Source organism: Vombatus ursinus, unplaced genomic scaffold (assembly GCF_900497805.2).
Source record: "Vombatus ursinus unplaced genomic scaffold, bare-nosed wombat genome assembly UNPS02014810.1, whole genome shotgun sequence".
In the NCBI taxonomy this organism is placed as follows: domain Eukaryota; kingdom Metazoa; phylum Chordata; class Mammalia; order Diprotodontia; family Vombatidae; genus Vombatus; species Vombatus ursinus.
The window spans coordinates 4,691,760-4,711,325 of NW_020954588.1; positions in this window are offsets into that span (position 1 = coordinate 4,691,760).

Below are 19,566 nucleotides of genomic sequence, written 5' to 3' on the forward strand. Positions count from 1 at the left end.
ATAATACAGTAGCTTCCTTGTTGAGCTATACTACCAAAACGCCATAAGGGGAGAAAGTCAGCACCCCTGAGTATATTTGAATCTCTTATAAACAGATAGTGGGTACAAGATTGTATTTGACATATCTTCCCCCTAAGCAACAATAATACCAATTAAAATGCAAAAACATCACATTTTAAGCTCAGTGCTGATGTACCTTTCTATTTCTCTAGAGAAGAGATGCCATCTGGGTCAAAGGTTCTTGCTTAATTGGGTTGTACACAAGCGGAATAGAAGATCATGAGATCTTCTATTCAGAGTCAGATAACTCCATGGTTGCTTGTCCTGAAATTGCAGTAATTGACTCATCCCTATTCTTACATTCTCAGCTAAATTTGGAAAATTCTCCGTAATTAGCCCACACTGACATTATTAAAGTCAAACAAAACAGAAATATCATCCTTAAGTTTAAGAGGTGTAAAGGCAATTTTCTATGGTGGTTTATAATTTGCTTACTTGTTTCTGACATGTATGTGGGGAACAGAAAAATTAGTTGGACAATGAAGAAACATTTGCAGAGATAGATAAAAATCAACAAAAACAGCCTATTGTATTGGGGGCCATACTTTGTGCCACTTTGAATGAATGCAAAATCATGAGCACTTTTGCCATTCTCAAGGGCACTGTTTGCAGGGTCCATTGACTTTTTTCAGGCTGGTAAGAGTTTTATCAATAGTTCCTTTCAGGGCATCCACCATCCTAATGATTTCTAAAATATCAAACGAAAGATTTGAGTTCATTCTCACCAGGGTTTTTGGACAATCAAAAAGAATGAGGCATGATTCAGATGAGTTCCCTCACTGAAATATTGACCTATTAATAGCAGCATCAATAATTCAGTGTGTTCATAATAGTTGAATTAATCACCAATTTGGAAAATAAGGAGTTTTAAAATATTATTCTGAATGTTCCATCTCCTGACCCCATGTCTTTTCATTGACTCTTCCCCCTGATGCCTGGAATGCTCTCAATCCTTGGCTCTGCTGCCTGTCTTCCCTGGTTTCCTACAAGTCTCAGCTCAAAGCCTATCTTCTGTAAGGAGCCTTTCAAGGTCCCACTAAGGGCTAGCACTTTCCCTTTGAGAGTGCCTCCAGGTTACTCCATATATATCTTTATTATACAAAGTTATTTGTATTATGTCTCCTTCTTTAGACTGTGAGCTCCCTGACATCAGAGCCTGCTTTTGCCTTTCTTCTTTTTAGCATGTTGTCTTAATAAATGTTTGTTGACTTGCTTGTGATCTGGGGGTGGATGGGGTGGGAGGGTGAGGATGAATGGAAAACTTGTGATTTCTTCAGTGAGGGGAAATTGAGTTACGAAAATTACTCCAGTGATTCAGTCTTGTCTTAAACTTGTTCTAGAGACTTGTCTGGGTCACTGAGAAGTAAATTAACAAAGGTAGTATTTACAGAGGCTCAGGTTTTGTTTGTGTGAGCCTAATTCCAGAAAGGACCCCTCAGCAAAAATTAAAGCTATCTATAGTCATATGAAAAAAATGCTCTAAATCACTATTGATCTGACAAATGCCAATCAAAACAACTCTGAGGTACCACATCACACTGATCAGATTAACTAACATGACAAAACAGGAAAATGATAAATGTTGGAGATGTGGGAAAATTGGAACTCTAATGTATTGTTGGTGGACTTGTGAACTGATCCAACCATCCTGGAGAACAATTTGAAACCATGCCCAAAGGACTGTGCATACCCTTTGATACAGCAATACCACTTCTAGGTCTGTATCCCAAAGAGATCATGAGAAAGGGAAAAGGACCCACACATCTAAAAATATTTATAGCATCTCTTTTTGTGGCAGCCAAAATTCGGAAATTGAAGGGAAACCCATCAATTGGGGAATGGCTGAACAAGTTGTGGTATATGAATGTAATGGAATACTATTGTTCCATAAGAAATGACGAGCAGGCAGATTTCAGAAAAACCTGGAAAGACTTGGATGAACTGATGCTGAGTGAAGTGAGCAGAACCAGGAGAACACTGTACACAGTAACAGCAACATTGTGTGATGATGAACTTTGTTAGACTTAACTCTTCTCAGCAAAGCAATAATCTAAGACAATTCTAAAAGATTCATGATGGAAAATGCTATCCACATTCAGAGAGAGAGAACTATGGAGTCTGAAAGCAGATTGAAGCATACCATTTTCTCTTTTTTCTGTTGTTTCTTTTTTTACTTTTTGTTTTTTCTGTCTTGTGGTTTTTCCCTTTTGTTCTGATTCTTCTTTCACAACATAACTAATGTGGAAATATTTTTAAAAAATATACTTTTAAACTTAATATTTCTCTATAGGTTTCTTAAGTCTTAAAATCAACAAAGCAAAACAATAAAGTCCTGATTGATAGCATTTGCCGATTTCTAAGGTGTAAATGTTTCCACTGAAAATACCTCACCCCAACTCTGCAAAACACAAACCCAGCAATGGAGAAAGGTTGTAGTCCAGGCAGTTTCCCACATGACCAGACTAGGTAAGCAGGACCATGAGTCTGAGAGCAGACTGAGAGTACTGCACTTCCCTCTGGGACTATAACAAGGACAGTAGTATTCTCTTCAGCTAAGATACAACTGTATGTACACAGAAGAGATTAGAGCTTCCTCCTAGCTTTTTCCATGCACACATTGACTCTGTCAAAAGCAATTTCAGTCAGGGACAGCTAGGTGATGCAGTGGATAGAACACTGGCCCTGGATTCAGGAGGACCTGAGTTCAAATCCGGCCTCAGACACATAACACTTACTAGCTGTGTGACCCTGGGCAAGTCACTTAACCCCATCGCCTAGCCAAAAAAAAAAAAAAATTAAAGAAAAAGTAATTTCATTCCTAAAGGATTCACTTATTAAGAGACTGCTGGGGCTTCAAAACTGGGAATCATAAAAGTAATTTCTACACATGCTTTTCAACTCCAAGGAAATGTGGAAGAATTTCATTGACCCTGTAGAGACATGTGGACTAACAACTCCACATAACTTTATTTGCAAACCAAGTCCATTTCCCTCTACTTCTAGCCATCTGTTTTTAGGTTCTCCCAATTTTTATGAGGGACAGAGAAAGAGAACATGTGGTAAAAGTCTTGGAACCAAAGTAATTTCTAGTTCAAATAGTATTTTTCTTTATTGTGTGTGTGTGTGTGTGTGTGTGTGTGTGTGTGTGTGTATGAGATAGCTATGTGGTCTAGTGGATAGAGCACTAGGGACTGGAGTCAGGAAAACCTGAATTCAAAGCTGACCTCAGACACTTCTTAGCTATGTGACCCTGGGTAAGTCACTTAAACTGTCTGTCTCAGTTTCCCTGATGTATTAGTATGAGGATCAGATGAGACAATATTTGCAAAGCACTTACTACAGCACCTGGCACTTAGTAGATATTATGTAAGTGCTTATTCTCTTCCCTTTCTGCTATATGGATGATATTTATGTAAGATTATTTCTGCAGAACAAAAGCAAAACAAACTGATTAATGTACATTTACAATGGCCAAACTTCACTCTAAGAAGGGATGAGGACATGAACTACTTCCTTTCTGTGATGTGGGGGGTTATGGGTATGTAACATTGCCTGTACTGTCAAATTGAGTGGATGTGTTAGTTACTTTTGCAGACCCGCTTTTTTTGTTTGTGTTTTTGTTTTTTTGTTTATTCTTTGTTACTAGGAATGGCTCACTGGGTGGGAGAAGTGAAAAGGGATTTGGAAATAAAGACAAAAATGAAAATGAAAAGGGATTAATTTTTCATCCTCACTGGAAACATAGACAAGGAAATGGGCTTCTACTATCTTGAAAAGGATTTTGATTTGATACAGAAAATGTCTTGGCATTATGCATTTAGGGCAATATTCAGGAATTTTCTGTTTCACTAATAGACCACATGCAAAAAGTGGAAGTAATTTTTTTTCTTGGGAGGGGAACATGTCTTACTGAGACCCAAGCATCCCAAAATGGCAGACTTTTTCCAAAATACAACTGTGATCACAACCCTGAACAGACTGAGAAAGCCCTAAAACAGGTTGCTATGGGAAACTGAAGAATAATATTAGCTAAAAATAGCATTTCTGAGATGGCTTAAAAGCTGTCTGATCTGAAGGCAGAGAATGGACTAGATGACCTCTAAGTCACTTTTATTCTCGCTGGATGTGTATGTATGTATGTATGTATGTATGTGTGTGTGTGCATGTATGTATTTATATGTGCGTATATACACACATATACTACATGTATGTATATACACACATATGCATATGTGAATATATGCTATATATTCATATGTGTATGTGTGTATATGCACATATATACATATGCATATGTATATATACGTATATAAATATATATACACACACATAAAGATTAGGTCAATAGGATAGGTCATTTGTTTCACTGACTCTCATCAGAGAGAATACTTTTTGATTATGACTGAGCTGTACATAAGGTAATATCAATAAGAAGGTTTAGTAACCTTGACCAAATGTTATGACCATGCAGCTTTACAGATAATGTAATCCATTCTCTTCATTTTTTATGTGAAGGAACTGAGACTCAATGACTTGCCCAAGGTCATGAGATTATGAAGGGTTATGATGTGGAAGAATTGTCATGGTTGTTCTCCTGGGCCCCAGAGGGAAAATATAGAAGAAATGGATGGAAATTCCCATGACAATAATTTAGTATTGATGAAAAGAAAAAGTGTAGTAGACTTTCTTTCAAGGGAGTAAGTTTCTCCTACACTTGAGGACATATAAAAAAAGTCTATATAGGGGTAGCTCGTGGTGTAGTGGATAGATCAGGAGGACCTGAGTTCAAATCCAGCCTCAGACACATAACACTCACCAGCTGTGTTACTCTGCGCAAGTCACCCCCCATTGCCTCACCCCCCCAAAAAGAAAAAGAACGGCTGTATTGACACTCATAATGGTGCATGCCTATCATCCCTGCTACTGGGGAGGCGGAAACTGATGGATTATTTGAGCTCAAGAGATTAATAATAATAATAACTAACATTTATATAGCATGTACAACGTGCCAGGCATGTGCTAAGTGCTTTACAAATATCTCATTCAATCCTCATAACAATCCTGGAAGTTAGGTGCTATTATTATCCCCTTTTTACAGATAAGGGGAATGAGACAAACAGAAGTTAAGTAATTTACCCAGTGTCACATTGTTAGCAAGTGTCTGAGGTTGGATTTGAACCCTAGTCTTCTTGACTTTAGGTCCAGTGTCCTATCCACTATACTTCCTAAGATCTGAGGTATAATAGGGTTAAGTCTGATCAGGTTCCCAAATTAAGTATGGCACCAGTATGGTGAGTCTCTGGGAGCAAAGGGCCACCAGGCTACCCAAGAAAGGCTGAAGTTGTAAACAGAGCAGGTCAAAGCTTCCATGGCCATCAACAAAAATGTCAGTGCTGTGAGTGGCCACTAGGCAAGAAGATAAGAGAGACTAAGTCTCAAAATTAAAAGGGGGGAGGGCGATATTACATTTGTCAAGTATATTATAGAAGGGAATATTTGTCCATCTGTGGGTTATACTAGAGGACTTCTGAGGTTCTTTCTGACTCTAAGATTCTCTGTTCTATTGAATTTTCACAAGAGTAAGGGTGGGAGATTTGCTAGTAGTTACCAGCATATTGGCCACTAAAAAATCAACCTAAATGCCATAAGTTAACAACCCCTGTGCTATACACTGTGTTCTGATTCCTAAGTTAAATTCATTGTTAATATCTCTTTTGCTGGTGTCTATTTATAGGGATTCACGAGTATTTCTTTCCTTTTTTCCTTACTGTATTATCAAGAGTTATTCATGGTTGATAGATGAGAACTTTTATTCTTCATTAAAAGAAAATACATTTCCACATCAAGAGATATTCTGAAAAGAATAAATTGCTTGGGAGAAAATCATTAAAGTGGCAAAATTAATCTCATCTTAATAGGAAGATATTTTAATGCCAACCCCCACTGTTTATCCTATGACATCTTTTCAGATCCTTTACTCACATCCAATTTTACAGAGTTGCTAAAGTATTACTAAGATTTAGAACTGATTCCCACCATTCTCTTAATGATTGGGACACAAATTATGAGTCATACACATATATTTCAATCCTATTTTTTTTCTCCAAAAATGCCAGCCATGCCCTCACACTTCAAGTCAAATAGCATTTAAAGAGGAGGCAGCTTGGTTCTAGGGCCATTTTCTTGGCTCATCCAAGAAGGTAGATTGCATGATGTGATAAATGATGCTCATTAGTCCAGAGTAAGGGAGAAACATATCAATTACCAAAATATCGACCTCTAATTTAGGAAGTAAGGCAAATCAAAATTCCAGAAGAATATAGTTGTTCGAGCCCTAGGCATATGAGATCCCTTGTACTTCACAACAGCTATTGGCAAGGATCCTTTTAAATTTTGACATTTAAGAGTGAATGACTGTTATAAGAACAGAAAGCTGAGCACGAACCAAGATACTTTATTGTCTTGGCAAGAGTCAACTGGACTGGGAATTGAACTATATTGACACTACTCCAGTTTGTAAGAGTTTAATTTCCTATTCCAATGAGATCTACCCAAAGAAGCACTCATCAGAAAATTCCTGGGCCTGTGGGCAAGGAAATATTCCAGGCAAATACCAGGCAGGTATTCTTAATCCAAACCTCAATCAATCAACAAGCATTCATTAAGCCCTTACCAGGTGCCAGGCAGTGTGACATATTGAATGAAGAACTTGCCTTGGAGTCAGGAAAACCTGAATTCATATTGTGCTCTGATACACACTGGTTGTGTGACCTTGGACTGGTCACTTAACCTCTCAATGCCTTCAGGCAACTTTTTAACTCTCAGTTGCTGAGAAAGGGTCAATCTACATTGGTGAAAGGATTTTTCCTCATTTAGATATTCCTTGTACCAATAAAGTTGTAGGTACAGAACTTATGTAGTGTCTATGTGATAGGTATTGGGTATTCAAAGACAAAAATGAATCAAATTCCTGTCCTTAAAGGTAAAGGCTTTAGGTTTGGTCCAAGGGAAAAAAAAGAGGGATGATGAGGAGACAAGACTGATCTAAAACTGTGATAATCCAGGGGTCCAACAAACAGTCCTGGTGAGGATGATTTTGTAGGCAGGACAAGATGTTCCATCATGGTGGAGCTGTAGTCCGCAGCTTTCAAAGATGGCTACACTTCACCTTCATCTGTTGACTCCATCCCATCATTAATGCCAATACTAATCTTTGCTCTAGGTAGGACAATACAAAGAACACTGATTCATTGGTGTCAACCAGCCTACCTAAGCAGTGAAGTTTACTTTATTTGAAATGGGTTTAATTGTTGAAACAGACTTTTAAAACTGTTTTCAGTCTTAGCTCCTTGCTACACTTTCTCTAAATAGGCATGGGAAGGGTCCTAACTGATACCAATGACAATATAACAGGTAACAGTAAAAAGATATTAAAAAAACCTTTTTTTTCCAAAAGATCTATACCTTCCCTTGATAGAATCAGAGATTCATGGAATAAGAAATCATCTTAGTTTCAATGATTATCTTTTTATCCTCCACCTTTAGGACAAATAACATTTAAGCCATCTCATACTGATAAGGCTTTTCAAAGACTTAAGGATTCCATACTCTTCCTTGTGAACTACTTGTGTTTCACATCCCTCATTGTCATGAAATCCTGTCTTATATTGAATACAAAGCTCTTGGAATTTCAAGGTCATATGTGCATAACATTGAAACATCTAAATGAAAAATGAAATTCAATTATCTGGCTATTTGGGCCACAAATAAAAATCAATAGGCATTTATTAAGTGCTTACTGTATGCCAGGTCCTATGATATTGCCTTGTAAGAGTTTACATTCTAGTGGAGTGTCCAGAGGTATCAAAAATTTCATGTATTTGTAAACACCAGATGATTGAATTTATATAAGGTTTCAATAAGATATGGCATTCTGTAGAGAAAATGTAATTCCATTTCTACTTGTCTTCAGTGGAAAATATAAAAGTATTAGAAGAATAATGAAATGAGATTGGCAAATAGTTCATCCAAACTAATATTCTGTTTCTAACAGTAGTTCTAAAGCATAATAGACCATGCTCATTCTCTCTGAAATCTATCTTAACAATTAAGGATATAATTTTATAGAACCACAAGCCATATTTCTAAAATTAAAAGAAAAGAAATGGATTCAAGGAATAAAAAAACTGCAGTAAATGTAATGATATCCAGAATCTATCAGGAATCAATACATATCTGTAAAACTACAAATATACACTCCTCAGTGGGACAATGGTCAAAGGATATGAACAATATACATAGGAAGAAATACACAATAACTATAATTATATGAAAAGAAATAGGAAAGTAGCAAAGAAATAAATAAGGAAAACAGGACTAAAAGAGAGAAAATTTCGGTGAGCCTGGAAAAAAGATAGAGAATAAAATATCATCTTTGCTTATATTATATTTGATCCTGTCTTATGAAAGGCTAATGGCTATGTATATTTTTCTCTCTTGATTCTGTGTTTTCCTTAATGAGTATTAAGTTTAAATGTAGAATACTCTTTACAATCAAGGATATATTTGTTCAAATCATTTTATCCCCAATAAAATTTAGTAAGTCTCTTCAAGGGGAAAGGGAAAGGGAACAGCATTTATTAAGGCTGCTGGAATTTTACAGAGGCTTTGAGTGGAGACAAGCTGGTATTGGTGGAATACATACAAATAGCCATTTCCCACATTAGGAGACCAAGCCAGATTAGCCCCTGAGCCGTAATAACCACAGGAGATTGGGTAGGATCAACACCCAGTGCCAGGCTCTCTATGCCCTAGACTTTGTGGGAGAAAGTGCCAGACCAGTGCTCAGATAATTTGGCTTGTGGGACAATAGGAGACAAATGTACACCGGCATCTGGACAGCCCAGTGTCCATGTATTCAATGCCAAAACTGTAGCAGATCCACAAAGATAAAGAGCCAGGGCAGTACTTGGAAAGCAACATATATAGAGTATTTATAGAAAGATCACTACCAGCACAGTAAATAGTATTTGGTTGAGGCCTTTCAGTACCATATCAAGGGATGAAACTAACTATGGGGTTTGGATTGTGCAAGGGAGAGACAGCTCAGCTCAAAATTTAAACTAGCCACCAGAAGACTGGGTCAAAACCAGGAAATCTCTGAAAATGCAGGTTCTAGTGGTACCTAGGGCAGCTAGGTGGCTCAGTGGATTCATCGATAAAGGAGCAAACTTGCAGATTAACAAATTTGGAATTCAATTGAAAAAACTAGAAAGGCAACAACAATGACTTGAAAATCTGAGGAAAGATTCATGAAATTGAAAAATTATTAAATTTATGAATAAAATTGTGATATGATTTAAAAAATAATAATGTCAACTGATAGCCAATCTGATTTTTTAAAAGAGAAGAAAACTTGTTTGTATTGAAGTGAAAAAGGAAAATTTACAATTGAAGATAAAATAAAGGAAACTATTTTGCTCAATTGTATGTCAATAAAAATAATAACTCAATAAAATATTTACCAAAATATAAAATACCTCAATTAATGCAGAAGGTACAAAAGGAAATTTCTTATTTTATATAATCCAATACAGGCAAAAGAAATAAATCAATAACATTTCCCACAGAAGGAAAAAAAAACTCAGAACCAGATGAATTTGCAAGTGGATTCTACAAAACATTCAAAGAATAATTAATTGTAATATTTTATAAACTGCGAAGATGGGACAAGAAGATATTCTTTCAAACTTTATGATTCAAATATATTCTTCATTCCTAAATCAGGAAAAGACAAAGCTAAGAAAACAATAACAACAACATCGCTAATGAACATTGATGATAATGAAACATTAGCAAAGAGACCAAAACAACACAATGTACTATGGGCAGAGTGATGAATTGGTCCAGTCATTCTGGAAAGCAATCTAAAACTTCCCCAAAAGCTACTAAATAGTACATACCTTTTGATAATATCAATATCACTACTAAGCTTATACTCCAAAGGGATCAAAATGGAAAAGGAAACATATGTACCCAAATACTTGTAGCAATTCACTTTATTATGGCAAAGTATTGAAAGATAAGTGACATGCCCATTAATTGGGGTTGGCTAAAGAAATTGTGGTATATGTGTATAATAGAATATTGTTGCACTATAAGAAATGACGAAAGGGATTATTTCAGAGAAACCTGGGAAGACTTATATGAACTGATATAAAACAAAGTGAAGGGAACCAGGAGAATAATTTATATGATAACAACAAAATTATAAACAGTTTTGAAAGACTTAAGAACTATGAATAATGCAGTGAACCACCATAATTCCAGAGGACTAATCCAGAAGATTCAAACATGTTACCCACCTCCTGAAAGAAAAGTGATATGCTTAAGCTGAAAAATTAAATATAGATTGTCAAGCATAATGAATGTGGAGACTTATTTTGATTGACTAAGTATATTTGTTATAAAGGTTTCATCTTTTCCTTTTCTGTGTGTTTTCTTCTCAATTTGGGGTAGAGAAATGGGGATGAAGAAGGTTGCCAAAAAGAAAATAAAGAAAATAAATTCATTGAAACATTTTTTTTTGTTTTTGTTTGTTTTTTTGCATAGAAGAGAAAAGAAGGAAGTCCAGGAGGAATCACAGTAAAAGCAGGACAACTTTGAAAGTTGTATATTGAATTTATTGTATATTTTTAAAAAAAGAGTAAACTCTCTGTAAAAAGATTCACTGTTTCATATACAATCTTCTCTGTTCTACTGTGTATATAGACATGCTCATTTTAGTTAATATTTGTTAAGTTCACTTTTTTTTTAATGGAAGAAACAAAGGTAGTAGTTACTGTTAACCTAAGAAGGAAAAGAATTGATGGGGATTCTCCCAGAGGTGTGCTGGAGCCAGTTTGTACAGACTCAAGGGAGCCAATTGTTAAATTTTTTTTATTAATTTCTTTTGATTTACCAATAATCACTTCCATATGCTTTTGAGTTTAAAATTTTTGTCTCCCTTCCTCCCCACCACCCTCCCCAAGATGGTACACAGTCTGATATAGGCTATACATTTACATTCCTATTAAACATATTTTCACATTAGTCATGTTGTAAGTAAAAATTAAAACCAATAGGAGGAACCATCAGAAAGAGGTAACAAAACTCAACAGAAGAGAAAAAAATAGCAATTCAAATTCCATAGTTCTTTCTTTGGATGTGGATAGTATTTTCCATCATGAGGCCTCTGGAGATGTCTTTGATCCTTGTATTGCTGGGAAGAGTTAAGTTTATCACTATTAGTCATTGCACAATGTGGCTGTTACTGTGTACAATGTTCTCTTGGTTCTGCTCACTTCACTTAGCATCAGACTATACAAGTTTTTCCAGGTTTTTCTAAAGTCAGCCTGTTCATCATTTCTTGTAGTGCAATAATATTCCATTACATTCATATACCACAACTTGCTCAGCCATTCCCCAATTGATGGGCATCCTCTCAATTTCCAATTCTTTGCCATCATGAATAGAGATGCTATGAATATTTTTGTACATGTGGGTCCTTTTCCCTTTTGTATGATCTCTTTGGGATATAGCCCTAGAAGTGCTATTGCTGGGTCAAAGGGTATGCACATTTTTATAGCTTTTTGGGCATAGTTCCAAATTACTCCCCAAAAAGGTTGGATCATTTCACAATGCCACCAACAATGCATTAGTGTTCCAATTTTCCCACATTTTCTCCAACATTTATCATTTTCCTGTTTAGTCATGTTAGCCAATCTGATAGGTGTGATGTGGTACCTCAGTGTTGTTTTGATTTGCATTTCTCTAATCAATAGTGATTTAGAGCATTTTTTCACATGACTATAGATGGCTTTAATTTCTTCATCTGAGAACTGTCTGTTCATATTCTTTGACCATTTATCAACTGGGGAATGGCTTGTATTCTTATAAATTTGACTTAATTCTCTATATATTTTAGAAATGACACCCTTATCTCAGAGACTGGTTGTAAAAATTCTTTCATGATTTTCTACCTTCCTTCTAATCATCATTGCATTGGCTTTGTTTGTGCAAAAACTTTTCAATTTAATGTAATCAAAATTATCCATTTTGCTTTTTGTAATGTTCTCTATCTCCTGTTTGGTCATGAATTCTTCTGTTCTCCATAGATCTGATAAGTAAACTATTCCTTGCTCTGCCAGTTTGCTTATAGTATTGGCCTTTATATCTAAATCATGAACCCATTTTGACTTTATATTGGTGTATGGTGTGAGATTTTGGTCTATGCCTAATTTCTGCCATATTCTTTTCAGTTTTCCCAGAAGTTTTTTTTTTTTTCAAAGAGTGGGTTTTGCTTCAATGTAAGCAAGCCATATTGATTTTACATCTCTGTTATTAGTATAACTCTTATTAGTCCTTCTATCAAAGTTTGGAATGACTGTCTCTCAAGGTGGGACTAAATCACTAAAGACCCTGGGAGTTATATTTCTTCTCAGCTAGAGAAAAGATGAAGCAAACACAAAATCAGGACTGGAGGACAGAGTTTTCCACCCCAGTGGAAGTTATTGGTATTTTTTGTTTGTTTTGTTTGTTTTTAAAAGGAGAGAGACAGACTGACAGATAGAGAGAGAGAGAGTCAGAAAACATCCAAGGGGCAGCACTTTCTGGCCCCTTCCACCTCCCTAGCCTTGTAGAATAGCAGCAGGATGGCAGTCACAGCAGCGCTGGCCATTCTCTTCCTAAAACCCACACCTCCTCTTAGGACACTAGAGATGCAAAAGGCTAAAGCAGTCAAGTATGAGACTAGGGTTTTTTCTCTTAGGTACTTGTTCATGTAACTGGAGCACTGAGGGGGAAAAAAAAAAGCAAAAAACAGATGCCAAGGAATTGGCTGTTTTTATCATCATCCCCTTCCTTATGGAACATAGGTACAAATAGCCCCCATTTCTAAGTGTTTGTACTGAACAGCTGGGCTTGCTCATGTCCTTGGCATTCCCTTCTATTCCTTTGCTTGCAGTAGGAGGACTAAAGACCACTCATCATGCAGAACTGATCTATGCTCAAAATCTATGACTCTCTGGAAGATCTTATCAAAAAAAAAAGTGGGTCATCTTTTGCAATTCCTGATTTTTGTGAGCTGTCATAATACATTCTTGAGATATTTGCTATCTCCATATTGTCCCAGATTGGCATGAAATGATGGCTTATTTTAAAATTATAGGGTAATTGGCAAATAGGAGAATAAAGGTGTTTTTCTGTCCACTGCTCAGAAATATATATATTTTCCCCACTTAATAGTATTTTGTTTTTTCCAATTACATGTAAAGATAGTTTTCAACATTTGCTTTTATAAGATTTTGACTTCGAAATTTTTCCCTTCCCTGCCCCCCTCCCCAAGATGGCAAGCAATCTGATATAGGCTATACATGTGCAATCATATTAAAAATATTTCCATATTTGTTATATTGTGAAAGAAGAATCAGAACAAGAAGGAAAAACCATGAGAAAGAAAAAAAAAGAGAGAGAAAATAGTGTGCTTCCATCTGCATTTAGATTCCATAGTTCTTTCTCTGGATGTGGATAGCATTTTCCATCATGAGTCTTTTGGAATTGTCTTAGAACCTTGTATTGCTGAAAAAGAGCTAAGTCTATCAAAGTCAGTCATTGCACAATGTGGTTGTTACTGTGTACAGTGTTCTCCTGGGTCTGCTCTCTTCACTCAGCATCAGTTCATATAAGTCTTTCCAGGTTTTTCTGCAGTCCACCTGCTAATCATTTCTTATAGCACAATAGCATTCCATTACATTCATATACCATCAACCATTCCCCAATTAATGGGCATCCCCTGAATTTCCAATTCTCGGCCACCACAAAAAGAGCTACTATATATGTCACATTAAATAGTACCTTAAGTATACAAAGCATTTTTATTGCAACAACACTATTGGGTAGGTAGTAAAAATATTAATATTGCCATATGATAGGTGAAGAATCTGGCTCATGTAGTAAAGGAGACACAGAGTTAATAAGTATCACAGATGGGATTCAAGCACATATCTCGTAACAACAAAACTTTTGTGGCACCAAACAGTATCACTTGCTCCAGAGTGAAATGAAAAGGAGGATATCATCATTAGGACCATAACTAACAACAGCTTAACAAGGGGCCATGAGCGATGGGATGGCAGAAAGTGTGTTCCATTCAGTGGATGAGCTGTCCCGGAGAATTCTTAGAAAGGGATAGCTGTTGATATAGTATACACTTTCTTGGGAATCCTTACTTTGTTTTTTTTTTCAAATTCATTGCATTTTTAATTTATGGAAATCCTTGTTAAAAAAGGAAGAAAGAACTTGAGAATCAATTTTTTTGGGGGGGTTAGGCAATTGGGGTTAAGTGATTTGCCCAGGGTCACACAGCTAGTAAGTGTCAAGCATCTAGTCTGAGACTGGATTTGAACTCAGGTCCTCCTAAATCCAGGGCTGGTGCTCTATCCACTGAGCCACTTAGCTGCTCCTAGAGTCACTCCTATATAAGAACTTAACTTGTTTAATCTGAGGCCAATTTCTTATTAGTGGCCCTCATCCCTTACATACAGAATCAAAAAATCTGAGAGTTTGGAAAAGACCTCATTAGTCATTTATTCCAACACATAGATATAGCAGGGAAAACAAAACAGGATTATAGTAGGAATCCTCGCTTCAACTGAAAGATCTCCAAGATGAAGGAAACCATTTTCTTTTGAGGCATTCCATTCCACTTTGGGACAATCTTAATTATAATTATATTAAAGCTGTATACATACCACAGACCACACACACATACATACACCCCACTCCATATCAAACCCCTAAATTGACCACTTTTCTATTTTCACCTATTCCTCCTTTCTTCCCTCTGGGGTTTAATGGAACAAATTTAATCTCTTCTCCCCTTCACAACCGTTCAGATAAATGAAGATAGCTAACATGTCCCTACTGAGTCTTGTAAACATTCCCAGCTCTTTTAATTGATCCTCCTATGACATGAAATCAAGGCCCTTCACCTCTGCCTCCTCTGGACATTCTGTAGCTTATTAATGTCCTTCTTAAGCTATGATGTCCAAAAGTGAATGAGGTACTCCACACGAAGTCTAAGAAAGGCAAAATATAGGGAAACTATTACCTCCTTATTCTTAGAAGCCATACCTCCTTTAATAGCTGATTATCTCAAACTTTTTCATTGGTTGCTTCTTACCATTCACAGGCATACAAGCTAATCTTTGTACCTGAGTCTCTGTCCTAGGAGACAAACTCACATAAAAGAACAGTTGAGAAAAAACTCTAACAACCTAGGGGCAGAGCTCCCTGTGGGTGAAGGCCCTACAGAAAGTAACACAGCATCCTACCTGCAGAATCTCACAGTTTCTATTCCTAAATAATGCTTTCCAGGTACCCATGAGATCACCAGGGTCAGATGCTTCCTTGATAATGGTAGGAACAAATGTTTCCCACCTATTTGCGGGATGAGGCAGTTGTGACTCATGCAACTGTGCTTCCAGGCGGTTGTGTTCCTTATTCCCCTCTCATCTGAAATAACTGGAGCTTACAGCTCCTAATCAGTGAGCATAGATCCATCTGAGTTTGCATAAGATTATTTATTTTCTGTTCCATGTTTACACTCTTGATCCTTAGAGGTTTTTCTAATGTGGTATGGTCAGCTGTGAATTCCCAATCCACTGACAAGTACTAATAGCAACCATCCCATTTACAGAGGTGTTTATCCTTGTGGGAATTATTTGCTTAGCAGCAGCTTGGACCTCCAAGAGAATATCCATAATACCTGCTTATAGAAGGAGTGACAGCTGAGGCCAATACACTCTTTTGCTTCCCATGTCATAATCTAACTGAGTAGATTTGGGGATTTCAGTCTTTACTTTGTATTTGAATCATGGACTTCACCTTTTTGATCACATTGATTGATATAAAAAAGTAGATCTTTCTGAGGTGATTTTTAAAAATGTGTTTCTGAACCAAACCTATTCCTGAAAAGAATAAATAGAAAACAAATGCTCCCAATTCAAGGTCATTCTATTAACACAAGATGAGCTCTTGAGAAAAGCCCTGGAAAATAGAAGCAATGGCTGAATTAGCAGACTGGTTTTTTTTTTCAGTTGCTTGTATTCCAATGAAACTAAATCATCAAATTGCCAGGTGTCACTTAAAAATATTTCTTAACATTTATTTTTAACAGCAAAGAACTCAGAAGCTGTTAATACATGACCATGCATGATCAAGTTAAGTCTTGCTGCCTTTTCAGTGGGTATCTCTATACTAACACTTCCCTTATAGGAACAATGAAGGAAACATAGGGAACATAGGGGAAAAAATAAGACTAGACTATTTTTATTATTACTAAACATTACCCTTGTACTAGGCAGATGTTCTAGATTCAGTTCCTTAAACAAAGACAGTCAGAAAGCAAAATCTTGGGTTTGAAGAAAAGGAGGCAAGATATATAGAGTATAATTCATGACTCAATCTGGAATTTTCAAATCCCCATCTCTCTACCAAATATATGTATGTGCACATGTGTTTATATATACTTATATATGTACTCTCTACATATAATAATAATAGCTAACATTTATGTAGCACTTACTATGTGCCAGGCACCATGCAAAATGCTTTACTATATGTGTATATATGTATGTATGTGTATATATGTATACACACATACATATATATACACACACACACATATATGTATAATGTGTGTATTAAGAGAAATGATTATTAATTACCAATTTTGGAGGAGATACAAGTTTTTTTCCTCGTCTTCTTTCCTTGTTCAAAGCACTGCCTTTGAAGGACAATTACTGACCTCTGCAAAAAATTTACCCAACCTAGACCATCTGATCTAAGGTGAATTCCTGCCCATTGTGTTCCATTCAAGCAAGTTTGGGTGGAAGTAGATCCTTTGTCTAGATTGCCCAAGGCTAGGGGTAGTAGAGTGTACAGATAGTCTCTTTGTCCAAGAGTAACATGATATCATTCTCTCTGCCCCTCATTGGAGTAAGCCCATTTCTCATTGTAATATTCATTCTCTCATTAATTGTTAACCAATTAGTGTTGTTTGCCACCCTCAGGAACACCCATTCTTCCAAGGGCATATACACTGTGAGCCCATCACCATGAGGGGTCTTTGACATTCAAGAGTGCCACTGACCTATTTTATTAATAAAATGCTAGCATGATTAATAAAATGAGCAATTAGCTCTTGAACTGAAATAATATGTCTTTTGAAGTTTTTAAACATCACAGTGTGTGTGTATGGGGGGCTGGGGGGATGTTTGTAAATTTAGAATTCTTTGTCTTTGCATTTTGAGTCTCTTCCGCATTCCCTAATCTTAATTTTGGAGATGAGAGAAGTGCATTTTCTCTACAGGATTTCCATTGCTCTAGCCACGCTTGCTAACCCAGTTTCTTAGGGAACACTAGCATATATGTTTAAGAGGTAGCTAGCTAGAGCTAAAATGAGGTCAGGGAAAGGAAACATTGCAAAGGTAAATGGTCCATATAGATTTCACGAGTAGGGAGAGTAGAATAGAAAGCCGTCATCACTGTGCACTTTGAGGGCTATTATCATAGAATGGTCTCAGGTCAAGGGGGGAAAAAGTCCCCCATTAGTCTGTTGCTCTACCTCAGAGTATTTTGCAATTAAAGAATCACCCGTCTGAGGTTAGCTATCTCCTTCCCTCTTTTTCTTTTTCTTTTTCTTTAACAGACCCTGTGATTTTATTGGCATATGGAATTCCTGATGAGGAAATTGCCCTAGCAATGCCGATCTACAACTATTCTCTGAATTCGTTTTTGAGAGCTGCCTAGAGCTCTGAAAGGTTAAATGATTCGCCCATCGTCATGCAGTCAGAATGTGTCAAAGTGGAACTTGAACACAGATCTTCGTGACGCCAAGGCTAATTCTGTCTCAGTTGTCTTCTTTGTGCTCTTACCTGAATTAGTTTATCTTATTAGAGAATCATAGGGTCACTGAGCTGGGAGGAATCTCAGAGACCATTGAAATCAATCGATACAGAACCAAGGATCACCTCTGCATTGGCCCAAAAAGGTGGTAGAGTTTCTGCTTGAGAATCCCCAGTGGGGAGGCACCTAGCACTACCTCCCCAGGCAGCCCGTTTTTGGAGAGCTCCAGGGGTTATAAAGTTCTTCATTCCATCAAGTCTGCAACTGCCTCTCCATGACTTCCATCCAGATCTGGCTAGATCTGTTCTCTAAGGTCAACGGGAGCATTTCTCTTTCATATGACCATTAAATCCTTCAAATTCTTGAAGGCAGCCCTTGTGTTTTTCTCTTCTCCAAACTAAACATTCCCAATTCATTCAACTCAAATTTCCAATCTTCATATAAGATAAGGTACGGCAGCTAGATGGCAACAATGGATAGAGTGCTAGAGCTGGAGTCAGGAAAGACCTGAATTGAAATCCAGTCTCAAGCCACACTCACTAGATGTGTGACCATCGGCAAGTCACTTTGCCTCTGTCTGCCTCAGTTTCTTTAAAATAAGGATTATAATACCACCTACCTCCCAGAGTTATTGAGAGGATCAAATGAGAAATAGTTGGAAAGCTCATTGCAAACCTTATAGTATTATATAAATGTAATTGTTGTTATTGTTATTTTTAAGATCTTTCAACCTTCTTGGTCAGCTTCCTCTGAATATTCTCTGGACTAAGTTGCTGCTTCTTGACCTCCTCCCACCCTTCACCTCAGTCCTTCAGTTAAAATGAGTTTCTAGCTCTGTTTGAGGCTGTAAGACAGCCCAGATTGGCAGGACACTAGCTTCCAATGCAATAACTGTTATTCTACAGTTTCTGTTGCCTTCTGCTTGGGAGATATTCTATTTATTTCTATTTGAACCTCATTATGTAAAAATCAAGAAAAATCTAATTAAATGCAAATGTGATGGTTTAAATTGAGACTTGCAAAAGAATCTGTATTCACAGTGGAACTCAAAGCCAAGTATGAGACATTTCACCATAAAATGACTTATTGAAGTGTCCATTCCCATTTGCAGCAGCAGCCGGACATAGTAAAAGGAGTGCTGGCTTTGGAGAGCCTAAGTTCAAATCTCACCATTGATACATCCTACCTGTGTGATGTTGACAAGGGCCTTCTTCTCTCTGGTCTCATTTTCTTTGTCTATAAAATGAGGGTGTTGGACTAGATGATATCTGAGATCCTCTCATCTCTAAATATCCTAGAGCCTAGAATCAAAACCCAGATGTATCATATCTTGCTTGTGTGACCCTGGGCAAGTAAGTTCAGTTGTTTTAGCTCAGTTTCTTTATTTGTTAAAAAAAGAAAGAGGATTTGAAACTAGATGACCTCTTGTACTTCTAAATCTTCAATACTACATGAGAATGTCAACACGTACAGTGGTTTTTTTTTTTTCTTTACTCCAAGGAACTGAGCATATTTGGGGCTATCTTAAAGGGTCTTTAGTACATACAATTTGAATTTTAA